General features: G+C 37.4%; 1 long non-coding RNA gene across 4 annotated transcripts in view; it reads left to right on the top strand.

Moving 5' to 3' along the window:
- LOC144287495 (uncharacterized) overlaps window positions 1-14,504 on the top strand; it is an 85,087-nt gene that overhangs the window by 60,533 nt on the left and 10,050 nt on the right. Inside the window, exon 4 of one of the 4 annotated variants that reach the window (XR_013355283.1) lies at window positions 12,576-12,660. The exons of the other annotated variants lie outside the window; for them this stretch is intronic. This is a non-coding gene — a long non-coding RNA (uncharacterized LOC144287495). The remainder of the gene's footprint in view (window positions 1-12,575; window positions 12,661-14,504) is intronic. 4 annotated transcript variants of the gene reach the window in all.

The following is a 14,504-nucleotide window of genomic DNA, read 5'->3' as shown; positions in this document are numbered from 1 at the left end:
GGTTATCTGCCTTCTGAGCAGGGCAGGGCCCAGCCCATTTCCAGTATGTTCTTGCCTTTAGACTGCTTTTCTAAAATTACTTACATAGCAATGGAATTAGAAACAATTTAAACTACTGTCATGGACTATTATCTCCATGCACAGTTTTTTGTTTTGTATTTTTTATACCAAAGTATAGTTGACACACAATATTACATTAATTTCAGGTGTACAGTCTAGTGATTGGACGAGTCTGTACATTATGCTATGCTCACCACAAGTGTAGCTACCATCTGTCATTACACAATGCTCTTATGATACTATTGATTATATTCCCTACATTGTACTTTTTATACTTATGATTTATTCATTCTGTAACTAGAAGCCTGTATCTTCCACTCCCCTTCACCCATTTTGCTTATTTCCCTCTACCTTCTTCCCCTCTGGCAACCATCAGTTTGTTCTCCATATTTATGGGTCTATTTTTATTCATTTGTTTTAGATTTCACATATACGTGAAATGATATTTGTCTTTCTCAGTCTGACTTCTTTCACCTAGCATAAAACCATCTAGGTCCATCCATGTTGTTGCAAATGATAAAATCTCATTCCTTTTTATGGTTGGGTAATATTCCATTGTGTGTTGCATCTGCAACATATATCTGTATATATGTGCACATATATACACATGCCACATCTACCTTAACCATTCATCTCTTGATGGACACTTGGATTGCTTCCATATCTTGGCTATGGTCAATAATGTCACAATAAACATAGAAGTGTGCATATCTTTTTGAATTGGTGTTTTTGTTTTCTTTGATAAATAGCTGGTAGTAGAATTACTAGACATATGATGTTTCTGATTGTAAGTTTTTGAGGAACTACATACTTTTTTTCTGTAGTAGCTGCTCCAATTTGTGTTCTTACCAACACTGCAAGAGGGTTCCTTTCTCTCCACATCTTGAGCAATTTATTTCTTTTTGATTCTAGCCATTCTGACAGGTATAAGGTGATAGCTCATTGTGGTTTGGGTTTGCAATTCCCTTTCATTTGCATCACATGATTAGTGATATTGAGCATCTTTTCAGTGTCTATTGGCTCTCTGTGTCCTCTTTGAGAAAATGTCTATTGAAGTATTCTGCCCATTTTTAGATCAGATTCTTTTCTGGCATTGAGTTCTGCAAGCTCTCTATATATTTTGGATATTAACCCCTTATTGGCTATATCATTTGTGAATATTTTCATTCATTCATCCATTGCTTTATTGTTTTATTGATGGTTTCCTTCACTGCACAAAATCTTTTTATTTTAGTGCAGTCCCAATAGCTTATTCTTACTCTTATTTCCCTTGCCCAAGGAGATCTAGAAAAATGTTTCCAGGCCTATCTAGAAGAAGGCCAATATCAAATAAATTATTGCCTATCTTTTTTTTTTTTCTAGGAGTTTTATGGTTTCAAATCTTACACTTAGGTCTTTAATCCATTTTGGGTTTATTTTTGTATATGGTGTAAGGAAGTGGTCCCATTTCATTCTTTTGCAAATAGCTGTCCAGTTTTCCTAACTCAATTTATTGAAGAGACAGCCTTTCCCCCCATGGTATATTATAGCCTCCTTTGACATAGATTAATTAACCATATAAGCATGATTTGTTCCTGGCTCTTTATTCTATCAATTTTGTTGATCTCTGTGTCTTTTTTTGTGCCACTACCATACCATTTTGATTACTAGAGCTAGGTGGTATATCTTGAAATCTGGGCTTGTGATACCTCTAGTTTTCTTCTCTTTCCAGATTACTTTGGGGTCTATTGTGATTCTCTACAAATTTTAGTATCATTTTATTCTTGTTTTGTAAAAAAAGCTGTTGCATTTTGATAGAAATTGCATTGAATCTGTAGATTGCTTTGGGTAGTATGAACCTTTTATTAATTCTTCCTATCCACAAACATGAAATATATTTCCATTTGTGTCATCTTTAATTTCTCTCATCAATGTTTTATAGTTTTCAGAGTACAGGTCTTGTACTTCCTTGGCTAAATTTTCTCCTAGGTATTTTATTCTTTTTGCTACAATTATAAATGGGATATATTCTTAATTTCTCTTTCTGCTACTTCATTATTATTGTTTAGAAACACAACCAATTTCTGGGCATTAATTTTATATCCTGTACAGAATTCTTCTTATAATTTTTTGGTAGGCTTCATACAGTTTTAAGAGTTGAATTAGCAGAATTCATATCTTCATATATAGAAAAACAACACATAGTAATGACTGAGAATCAGACACAAAGTAAGAACTATCAAGAAATCAACAAAACACTGTTGAATTCCTATTTTTAGACCATTAGAATGAGCGAGATAAACATACAGACATCATGCATCCTCAGTCTCACGGAGCTTATGATCATGTTTGGGATGACAGGGAACTTACACGTTAAAAAATAGCTAGAAGCAGCACTAGCTGAAAGTCATTGAGCACGTATTGTTAGCCACCATGGTGCATTCTTTGTGTTCTGTCCTGAAATCCCTGAAACGACTCTACAGTGTATGCTGGACCCACCACAATCAGCATTTTATGGGTGAGAAAACTGAAGCTTAGGGAGTAAGTAACTTGCTCAGATCCCTTGGCTAGCGTGTGGTAGAGCTTGGAGTTAAGCTGGCATAATCCATAAATGTTTTGTATGGGTGAACAGGACAGAAGAACATTCTTGAAGTTCAGAGCTGGCAAGTCTGTGTTCTGGGGAGGTTGCAAAGAGACAGCATTGGGGTGCCTGAGTGGCTCAGTTGTTCGGTGACTGCCTTCAGCTCAGGTCATGATCCCAGGGTCCCAGGATCGAGTCCCATGTCAGGCTCCCTGCTGGGTCTGGAGCCTGCTGCTCCCTCTCCCTCTGTCCCTTCCCCTGCTTGTGCCTGCACTCTCTCTCTCTCTCTCTCTCCATCTGATGAATAAATAAAATCATTAAAACAAAAAACCAAAAAGCATTTCAGGACTTGCAGACACCTTTGGAAGTTGAATCTTTTCCATTAATGTCACAATTGGGGGAAATTGGGACACAGAGACAGAGATAACCTGCTTGAAAGCAGTGGCCTCTGAATGCCATTTGTAGGATGAATGAGTAGGGTTTTGACTACCTAGATGGAGGGAGGTAGATGGCATTCTGTGGGGGAGGAAATAGGAATGATGGTCTTGGGGTGCCTGTATGGCTCAGTCAGTTAAGTGTCTGCCTTTGCTTCAGGTCATGATCTCAGAGTCCTGGAACTGAGCCCCACATTGGGCTCCCTGCTCAATGAGGAGTCTGCTTCTCCCTCTGCCTCTGCCCCTTCGCCATTTGTACTCTCTCTCATGCCGTGTCTCTCTCAAATAAATAAAATCTTAAAAAAAAATAGTCTCCCAAATCATATTCCAATTGTTTTTGGTGGTGTTTCTTTTTCACTAAGAACATTTCATCAATATCTGGTGTGTTTAAAATGGTTTCAGGGAGAGGAGTTTGGGAAAGGAGGGCTAAGGGGACCTTTTATAAGTGTTAGCACTTGCTGCAGTCTGAGGGTTCTTACCCCCATGGGACTTCCAGTCAAAGCTGCATATTGCTCCTGTCTGTTGAAGTCTCATGGATGTCAAAAGGTATAGCCCAGGACTTGTGAGCAAGACTGGAATAAGGCTACGGTAGTGACAGAAATGCAATAGAAAACACGTCAGCATACAGTCTAGAGCTCTGAAGATGAGAAAGTCAAGCTTGTAGGGAAGCATGCTGTAGTCTCTTTCCTCTGTGTTATCCTCGAACAGAGAACAGTTTTATATAGAATGTTTGCTGCAAAACTAGACACAAATAGTTCCGAGGATTAACTTTGAATTTCCTGGATTTGGTGGGCATAAATCAGGGCCTTCATGCTATTTTAACACTTTTTGAAAACAAGGTCCTTATGAATAAATGGCAAAACTGGGTCAAGAAATGCTTATTCATTAATAAGTAAAATCTAGAACTTGGAGTAATGCTCCCTAATTATGAAATGGGCAGCGCTCTGTACTGTTTTCTGATTGGCTGACATCAGTTTGAATGCAAAGCTTTATTTCACTGCAGAGTCCTGGCATACTTCACACATTAACATTCTAAGCTGTCTAAGTAGGTGTGAAACTAATTTTGTGTTTATTTTTTAAAACCCACCTATGATCATTTAGGACCATCCACTTCACTTTGGGAGGGCAGCACCCGGTTGTAGGTGGGCCCTGGGAGACAATAAAGGAGAGGATAATTTCTTAAATGGCTTAAACCAGAATATTTATAGTTTCCTGGAATAGTTGTAACTACTTATCCATTTTTCCAGCCACAACTTTTCCTAATAAGAAGGGCTTTGAAAAACCTGCTAAATCTGGGCATAAAAGGAAACAGAAGTTTTCCTAGAGCAGTGGAATTTTTTAAAGTCACATAGTAACCTTATTGATGAAATCAGGAAGAGAGCACTTTCAGATCAGACTTGAGGGAGGTTATTTACAAAACATGGGATTTTCTCAGCACACCAGGCACATTCTGCAAGGTTTCCTGCAATATGAAGACACATACTGTCACTGGTTTCTAATCGTGTCAGACCATCTTGGAGACTCGTCTTCAATGGGGAATGTTAAATGGCATTACTAGCCACTGATTCATTCAGAATTAGCAGGAAGACTTTGCAGAGGTCATGTGGCACTTAAAAAAAAAAAAAAGCAAATAAAAAACTCAGATTCATTAGCGGTTAAAGTGGGAAAGAAAAGTGTATTTTCTACTTGGATCTAATGTATCTATCTTGGATTAGTCTCATAAGAGCACTTCTTATTTATGAATATCTAATAAAATTTCATTAAAAATTTAGTGCCCTTTGAACCATGGACAATCTGATCAAATATACATTTTGGAAAAGCCCAATTCACATTGACCATCATTATAAACAGTTGGTTTGGTACCTTCACCCCTGGAGATTTTAACTTGGTTGCAAAGGAAGCGTCACTAACTCAAAATAAGTTCCTTGGAAGATCTATGACCAAGAATTTTTTCCCCCTCCTCTTTCTTATTGATCCTCTTCCTCCTCTTCCTCTAAAAAAATAAGTACCAAGTAAAATAATTCTGACTGTGGTGAGATGTTGCTAAAATAACGTCTCCCTCTCAGACTGGTGGTCTTCTACTTCTGAAGTCACCATCCCCTCTCAGTTGGGTCCCTTGAACAGAAAACTGATGAGGGGAAGGTGGAGTGAGTCCCATGCCTTGCTGCCATGTTTTCCTTAGGCCGCTCAGCCTGACCAGGGTTCTGCAGCTTTGTTTCATTAATCCTAAAGCATAGTGGTTAAGCTGGGAGACCATCACTGTGCTGCAGATTCTGTGGAACACAGTCTGTTATAGACAGGTCGGAGGCATTAACTTTGAATGTAAAGGGCACGTATCATAGCTAAATAATAAGATCAGTCTTATGGTGAAGACATGATATTAAATGCAAATCCCTTTTATCTTTCAACAAATTTTATGGGGTCTTTATGCAAATTGTAGAGTATTAAGAAAAGCGCAAATGTATATAAGATGAAAAGTCTTCCTTCAAGAAGTTTCAAGAGTAGTAGATGAGATAGCACATAAACATCAATAACTGAGATAAAGGGCTGGAAAATAATTACGCTTATGCTAAAAAATAATGCTACATTTTTTCTTCATTAAACACCTACTATCAGACATTGTGGAATCATTTTACACATTATCTCATTTAATCTCATAGCAATGAGAGGGAGAAGGCTTTTTGTTGTTGTTGGCTCATCAAGTAAAGCTGCAGGAGTAGAAAAAGGAACAAAGAAATCTGTAACTGGCTGTGATCAATTAATTGTAAACACCCCTGCATTTGGACCATCTTGAAGCAGGCACTATTTCCCCATGTTGACAAATGAGCAAGCTGATACTTGGCCAATTTAAGAGACATATGCAAATTATATGTGTGGCAGAGCTAGGACTTGAATATTTGAACATCCATATCTCTGTCCCAAAGGCTATATCCTTAATCACAAATTAATCCTGTTTCACATCCCAGTTATTAACCAATCCCTCATGTTTAGATAGTCTAGTTCCTCTTGTCTCCTACAGAATCTTCTCCTTATAGAATCCTGCCAAAAAGCAGCCTATAAGAGCTCCCAAGTAAAAGGCCAGACCAATCAGAGCCCAGGAGAGTAGAGAAGAAAAGAGAGGGCTGAAACATGAGAGGAGAAAAGGAGGAGGAGGTTTGGATGAAGTGGCCTAGGAGAAAGAGATTGATAAAGACATGAGGATGCTTAATAACAAAGGAACCAAGTAGGAGTTTAGACAAATATGCATATAACAAAAAGCATATTAAAGGGTGGCTCCATTGTAGTGGCGCTTGATCTGCCAATTACAGACCTTTGGGACATGTATCCTGCTTTTCATAACCAAAGAAACATTACTGATAGTTCAATATTATTGGGTTAGTCAGGAATTAGTTAATTTAGTTTCTTTTTCTGATGCTCATCTGTGGGAATGAAGGCATCAGTACTTTACCCATTCTAATATCCACTTCTATATATTTTGGTGAGTTAAATCTCTACTTTGTGTTGCCAGTTAAGGTCACAGAAGTGATGGGGATGATATAAGGAAGGCAATGCTATTTATCTAAATATCAGGGGGAAAGGGGCCCCCTAAAGGGCAGCCACTTAAAACACTTTCCTGGAAAGATGTCAGGTTCTCATCAGACCTCATCTCTGAATGGACTACCAGGGCACATACCACCCTCAGGGCACTGACCCTTGGCTTCATATTTGTTGGGCAAAGGAAATGTAAAAAACAAAAATGCATTTGGAGTCCAATGATCTACATGGAAACCTCAGCCTTGCCCTTTAGCATCTACCTACATCTGAACATATTTCAATCATAAGTAGCAATAATACTTTACCAAAATGTCAGGGCTATTGCAAAGAGTAAAGGAAATAATAGACGTGAAAATACTCTGCAAGTTTCAAAAGCTACTCTAGAGTTTCCTACTGCAGTTCTGAATTCTCAGGTGTGTGCTCATCTACCCTTCCGGGTTCTGACTAGTAAAGAAGAAACACTGAAATTGAGGGTAGGGGGCGATAATCAACAATATTAATGGAGGTCCAATTTTTTAAGATGTGGTTCCCAAATTAAAGTTGAATTAAAGAATGTGGCAAGACCCTAAAGCCAAACCAGGGAGCCTTCTAATATGGGTCCTTAGAACATGACCTTGCAATCCTTGTGCAGGAAGAGTTGGATCTGTGAATCAGACTCCGGCCTATGGCATGAAGCATCATCTCTCCTCTCTCCAACCCCATGGAAGGCAGATTCAATGTTCTCTGGGCCCTGACTCAAATGTGTTTTTTTTCCAAGAAAGGAATAAAAGAAGAGGTCATGCTTACTCATTATTATTTGTTCTGTGTGGCTGACAGTCATGAGAGAGAGACAGGGTGGCATCTCTCCCTACTTTTGAGACAAAGAAGTGCCCCCCACTGGAGAAAGGAAGGCGATCTGATGGGAATGGCTAAGAGAGGGTCTCTAGTGTGGTCTATTCCAATATAGTAGAAGTTGCCTCCTCTGGGGACTGCTGCTAGATTTTTTTTTTTTTTTAACGAAAATTTTGTTTTCTTTTTTTTTTTTAATTTTTTATTTATTTATGATAGTCACACAGAGAGAGAGAGAGAGGCAGAGACACAGGCAGAGGGTGAAGCAGGCTCCATGCCCCGGGAGCCTGACGTGGGATTCGATCCTGGGTCTCCAGGATCGCGCCCTGGGCCAAAGGCAGGCGCCAAACCGCTGCGCCACCCAGGGATCCCTGCTGCTAGATTTTAATCGTTTTGGCAATACTGGATACCTTTGAGAATCAATAAACTGGTGAATATTCTCTCAGAAAAAGAATTTATTAAAATGCATTTAAGGGGCAGCCTGGGCGGCTCAGCGGTTTAGTACTGCCTTTGGCCCAGGGCGTGATCTTGGAGACCTGGGATCGAGTCCCACATCAGGCTCCCTGCATGGAGACTGCTTCTCCCTCTGCCTATGTTTCTGCCTCTCTCTCTGTGTGTCTCTCTTGAATAAGTAAAATCTTAAAAAAAAATAAAATGCATTTAAGGCTAATGTTTTTATATAAGTCCAGAAAGTTCAGAGACACCATCCATGGACTCTCACTGGAAGCTAGATTTAGAGTTCCAAGGCTGTACAAAAGTTACCTATTAAGAATTTTCCTTATCTTGAAGGAATACCAAAGCCTACTATTAAAAATACTGTTTCTCAGAAAGTGAAGGCAGAAAAAAAGGTTGTATGTATGTATTTGAGAGAGAGCAAGCCTATGTGCATACATGTGAAAATGGAGTGAGGGCTGGAGAGGGAGAGAGAGCGACAGAGAATTCTTAAGTAGACTCCCCACTGAGCGCAGAGCCTGTGGTGGGGCTCGATTCCAGAACCCCTAAATCATGACCTTAGCCAAAACCAAGAGTTGGCTGCTTAACCAACAACCACCCAGGTACCTCAAAAAGGTTGTTTTGAAAATGATTGCTGATGTATCAATTAATTTGCATTTTTATTTAATTAATCAGGGGTTTGTTTTGTGTATCCTACCAAACCAGCCTACACAGCACAACACTATGCTTATTTATTTTAAAGTTATTATTATTTTATTTGAATTATGGAATATAATATCTTAGGAAATAAATTGCTGTCCACATTAGTCAATTGAACATTGAAACAGAAACTTATTTTGGTGACAAGTTTTAATCTGAGTCTTTATTTTCTTCAAACTGAGTGTTACACAGCAACTAACTTGATGGAACTTTGGAAGATGATGATTATGCTCTCCCCTTCAGCCCTGCTCCATTTTTCTCTCCTCTGCCCTGGGGCTGTCTGTATCCAGGATGCAGCCTCCAGCAATGGTGACATGTATGGACCTTAAAAAAAAAAAAAATGATGAAACAAAGTTAGTCTTCCCTACCCCAGCCAACTCTCCATCTGTCGATTTCTCCCCAAATGTGCTTCTGCACCCTCACCTCCACCCAGCCTGTTCATGGCCTTGCTCACTTCCCTTATAGAACCCCTTCACCTGGATTTCAGGCCCCCTAAGGCCACTTTCCAGTCACAAGAAGACAGTTGCCTTCATGGCTGAGTTCCTCCATCTTTTAAAATTTTGCAATTCCAGAAGAGATCTTGATTTTTGCATTGAATAATCCAAAGGTCTACATCTCAAAAAAAGAATGGGGCAGGGGAGCTTTTTAACACAGAATATAAGGCTCTACCTCTATAGAAACAGTCTGTTTGCCCTTTAAAATAAGAGCTTATTGGGGATGCCTGGGTGGCTCAGTGGTTGAGCCTCTGCCTTCAGCTCAGGGTGTGATCCTGGGGTGCTTCAGCTCTTCACATCAAGCTCCCGCAGGGAGCGTGTTTCTCCCTCTGCCTATGTCTCTGCCTCTCTCTGTCTCATGAATAAATAAATAAAATCTTTAAAAACAAATTAGAGCTTACTCAGTAATTCCAGAGAATAAAGTTTTATAAGGAAGCAAAACCTTGGGAGAACAATACTCCCCTTTACAAAAAACATTTCTGGGGGCACCTGGATGGCTCAGTTGGTAAAGCATGCAATCTTGATCTTGGGATTATGAGTTCAGCCCCACATTGGGCATAGAGCTCACTAAAAAACCCCAACAACAAAATGCATTTCTGTGCACATCAATTTCTAAGTCTAATTTCTGTTCTAATTAAAGAACAGTAGGGTTCATAGATGAATCCTAAGATATAAATTAAATGTTAAAATATCAGTAATACATTGATGCTTTTTTCCCCTTTATTGTTGATTTAGATCAAAGACCATTTTCATGTTGGATTATTTTCTGTACAAAATTCTTGAAATCAAGATAGGCAAAATACTTTAGGGTATAGTTCAGCTAGTGGCTGCCTCACAGTGGCTGGCTGCACCTCATTTAGACATCCATCCATCACATTTTTAATGACATCTGATAATCAATTTAAGCTGCATAGGCACCAAACTCATGAATTGTGAGGAATTTCCAAGGTAATGTATAATCATGTCCAACATTTTAAATAAATACACAATTGACTTTATAAATTGTTAGCTTTAGAGTTGAAACCAATGACAAATCTTAAAATAATTTTCTTTGGCAACCATCTAAAACAAATTTATATTGCACTACAAAATGTTTAGTGAATATGATTTTTATATTCTGGCATTACTTTATTATATTTTAAACATATAATAGTGACATAGTCTTGATGGAATAAAGAATTGATATTAGTGAAAGTTACTTAAGACAGACTATTTCCTGCACTGGCTTAAACTTATTTGGAAGAGAAAATCTTCTGTCTATATTGGCAATTTTTATTTTCCTCACTTTCTCTTTCTGCTCATCAGACAACAACACATCTAGTAGAAAGATGAAATTTTGGACTAGTCCATTTTTTTTTTTGCATCTTTATATGATCCATGTTTGTTTGATTACTCCTCACACGGATTTCCTAAATATTAGATGACAATAAAATGATATTAATTGCTTCATTTTATGTTTCATTTTATAAAGATTTTCAAACCCTGGAGTAGATATTATTTTCATATTTATATAGATAAGGAAATAAATATTTGTCTTTTACCCTTTTTTAATATTACTTTGTCAATATTTCCCTCATGGGAGTACTTTATGTATTTTATATCTATACATATATATAAATTTAAAAATTAAGATTTTGTGTATATCTTGATATTAAATAAAAAATTAATATATCTAAGAAGATAATATATACTTTTCATTGAAAATAATTTGCCTATAAAACCTTAAATATATTGCTAAGTTATCTAAGAGCATCTTTTGATGATGACAGTCTGATGACAATTTCTTCATAGTTAAAAAAACTTTACTATCTGGAAGTTTTAGATCCATTCAATATTAGAATTCTGAAACTTATCTATAAAGTGCTAAGACATAGTATTTTTCCCATTCATTTTGACACTTGGAGTGGTTTCTTTCATTTTGGCACTTTTACTGTATTTCAGTTTAGGGGAAAATTAATTTCTCTCAATTTTTAAAAATTTTATCCTCTCATTTGTTTTCCCTTTTCCCTCTGGAGATTTTATAAGGCCAGGTTTCATGCCCACTGGATTTATCTGCCATTTCTATGAACTGTTATATTTATATTTCTATTTTTTTGTTTTGTAATCAGAGAAAGTTATTTTACCTCTGTCCTCTCCTATTTTTAAAAATTTGCCAGTCTTATGTTGCAATCACAAGAATTCTTTCGAGTTATCTGGTTCTTCCCTTTTCACAGCAACTTGTTTTGTGGATGAATTTCTTTATGAATCTCTTTGAGGATATTGTATCAGTTATAAGTGCATTTGATCATGAGCAATAGAAAATCCACCTATAGTAGCTTAATAAACAAGGAGCTTTATTTGTGCCTTGAGGCAAGAATCTGGGGCTAGGCAGACTGAATTTGGTCTAGTAAAGAGGATCTTTCTGGGAACCCTGGGTGGTGCAGCAGTTTGGCGCCTGCCTTTGGCCCAGGTCGTGATCCTGGGGACCCGGGATCGAGTTCCACGTCGGGCTCCTGGTGCATGGAGCCTGCTTCTCCCTCTGCCTGTGTCTCTGCCTCTCTCTCTCTCTCTCTCTGTGACTATCATAAGTAAATAAAAAAAAAGAAAAAAAGAGGATCTTTCCATTTTGGGCTCTGCCATGTTTAACATGTGGACCTCTTTCCTCATGCTTATCTCTAAATGGTCATTAAGAGAACTTCTCTTTTAGACATATTTTCAGGTTCTAAACAAGAAAAGATAAAGACAAAAGACTGAACCGAATCTATAGCTTTTCTTTATAGATAATTATTTTTTAAAATGCTCCTTAAGGCTAAATGGGCAGGAGAAGAACCAAGAGACAAAAACTCTACTAAAGTGATTTCTTTTTATAGGTCACTATCTAGAATTGCGCCACATGGCTACCATAGACCAATCATTGGAAGGTTTTTAAAAGAAGGAATTGCAAATGGGATTGAGTCAACTAACCAATATTGTCTACCAAAGATACTAATAGGAATTTTAATAAATGTTCTATTCTTTGAATCGTCTCTTTTGTACTACTGCTCTTTCTCAAATACTTGAGAAAAAGTCATAGTTCATGCTACTTGTAGCTAAAGACCCAGATGAAGTTTTGTCTCTTTATTTCAAGTTATTTTTCTTAGTTATGTATTTACCATTTATACTAAAGTTAAGATTTTTCAAATCTTGTTATGTTTATTCTAGCATTTGTTAATTTGAAAAGTTTACTATATTACTTTACTATTTTAGATGGTGTGGCTGGAATAGTCACAATTCCTTGAGGTCCTATATGAGGAAAGCTTCTGATTTTGCTTGATTACTAAAGCTAGCTCTCTAATTAAATGGAAATTGGTCAGCTCTCCACCAGGTACCCTCTTTACTCTTCACTGTGGATATGTGATCTTGGTTCTTATTTGATTCTGGATCTTTGCCAAAAAATTTGAAATGAACCAGAACAGCTCATTTTCCAAAGTTTGCAAAAAGTTTAACTTAACATTTGTTTTCATTATTTTTCTTTCTTCATGGACTTCTGGGAAGAATCTGCCTTGGGTTTTGAATTTTGAGGGAGAGGGAGGAAAGAGAAATAAAAACATTATGGAATTGACCCAAAAGAATCAAAAAGGTAAGGGTGTTCTTATTGAAAGCTTTGCCTCCTTGAATTAGTATAGTTTTACAAGTATGGGTATTGATTTTGTTTTGATTATCCTTAACCTTTACTAATTCACAAAATCTGGAGAAGTAAATTTTTTAAAAAGATTTATTTATTTATTCATGAGAAACACAGATTTATTAATTTATTTATTTATGAGAAACACAGAGAGAGGCAGAGACAGAGGCAGAGGGAGAAGCAGGCTTCATGCAGGGAGCCGGACGTGGGACTTGATCCCAGGTCTCCAGGTTCACGCCCTGGGCCGAAGGTGGCGCTAAACCGCCAAGCCACCAGGGCTGCCCTGGAGAAGTAAAAATTTAAAAACATATTAGGAAGATACTGAATTAACCCTACACTAACATAACAAAACAGGGCCTGGGATATAATTGAAGGTGGATTGTGGGAGGAGAGAAGATGGTAGATACGTGAGAAGCAAGCTCCAACATTTTTGAGCCTTTGCTAGAAGGTGAGAAAAAAAGACATCTTAAGATGATCTTGATCACATATTAGGCTTTTAGGAGCTCAGCAAACATGTATGCCCAAGGTAAGATTTGAACGAACATTTATTTAGACTTTGAAGTGTTTGTCTGGGTGGTGAAATCCATATGAAGAATTCACCCAGATATGCTATCTATACAGTCTGGATTGCTTAGAGTAGTTTTGATTTCATATATATTTCTTCCCACAAGATATACTGTTAAATATAACTAGTTACATTTAATATATATTCACAAATGATATTTTATCAATATTTATTTTAAAATATTTTATCAAGCTATGTACACATAGACCAAGTGACTACCGGAAGAACAAAAAACAAATGTGAAATTACATTCCAAAGATTATTCAAGTTCACTTGACAGTAGAGGGGGAATTCAGGAAGGGGAAAAATTAATGTTTGAGCAACTATTTGTGTTAGCAACATAGGAGGCCATTTATATACATCATCACTTTTAATCTTAAAACTTTCAAAATATTATCTGTATTTTAAGTATAAGAAATCTGAGAACATGAGTAATTTGCTCAAAGTCAGAGTTAGGTCAAGAGGTATATGGACTTGCTAGGGCCACCATACAAAATACCACAGACTGAAGGGCTTAAACAATGGAATTTTTTTTTTTCTTGAGTTCTGGAGGTTGAGTCCAAGATCAAGGTGTTGGTAGGATTAGTTTGTTTGTTTGAGACCTCCTTTCTTGGCTTGCAAATGTTGCCTTTATCTGGGCCCTTCTCACCATATTCACATATGGTCTTTCCTCTATGGGTGCATTCCCCCATGTCTGTGTATGTGTCTGAATTTCCTCTTATATGGACATCAGTCAGAGTGGATTAGGGCCCACCCTAATGAATGGCTTCATTTTAACTTGATCAACTCTTCAAAAGCCCTATCTCCACAGTTACTTTTGAGATACTAGGGATCAGGACTTCAATATGTGAATTTTGGGGGCATGCAATTATCTCATAACAAGGAGACAATTGTATTAGGAATAGTGAAATGAACATCAGCCATGAAGGCTTTCCTCCTCTTCTGGTCTCTGAGTGTCCTGGAGGGCATTGATTCTCAACCATTTATCAAGCATAAGTGTACCCCAAATACAGAAATGGGTCCAGCTGGTATGAGTAGAGAGGATGTCAGACTCAAAAGCCTTATGTTAGAACATTTAACCCAGGAGGAATCTGGAAAATACTTAAAGTATCACGTTACAAATAAAGAAGCAAAAGTCCAATTATGAAATGACTTGAAGATATCATAAAATTGGTGTAACAGAACTAACATTTTTATAAGCTGTTGTATGCTTGCTATTCATTGAGAATATATT

The sequence above is a fragment of the Canis aureus genome, chromosome 17, assembly GCF_053574225.1.
Source record: "Canis aureus isolate CA01 chromosome 17, VMU_Caureus_v.1.0, whole genome shotgun sequence".
Lineage (NCBI taxonomy): Eukaryota > Metazoa > Chordata > Mammalia > Carnivora > Canidae > Canis > Canis aureus.
Note: the sequence above shows the minus strand (reverse complement) of the source record. Positions and strands in the feature narration are given on the sequence as shown.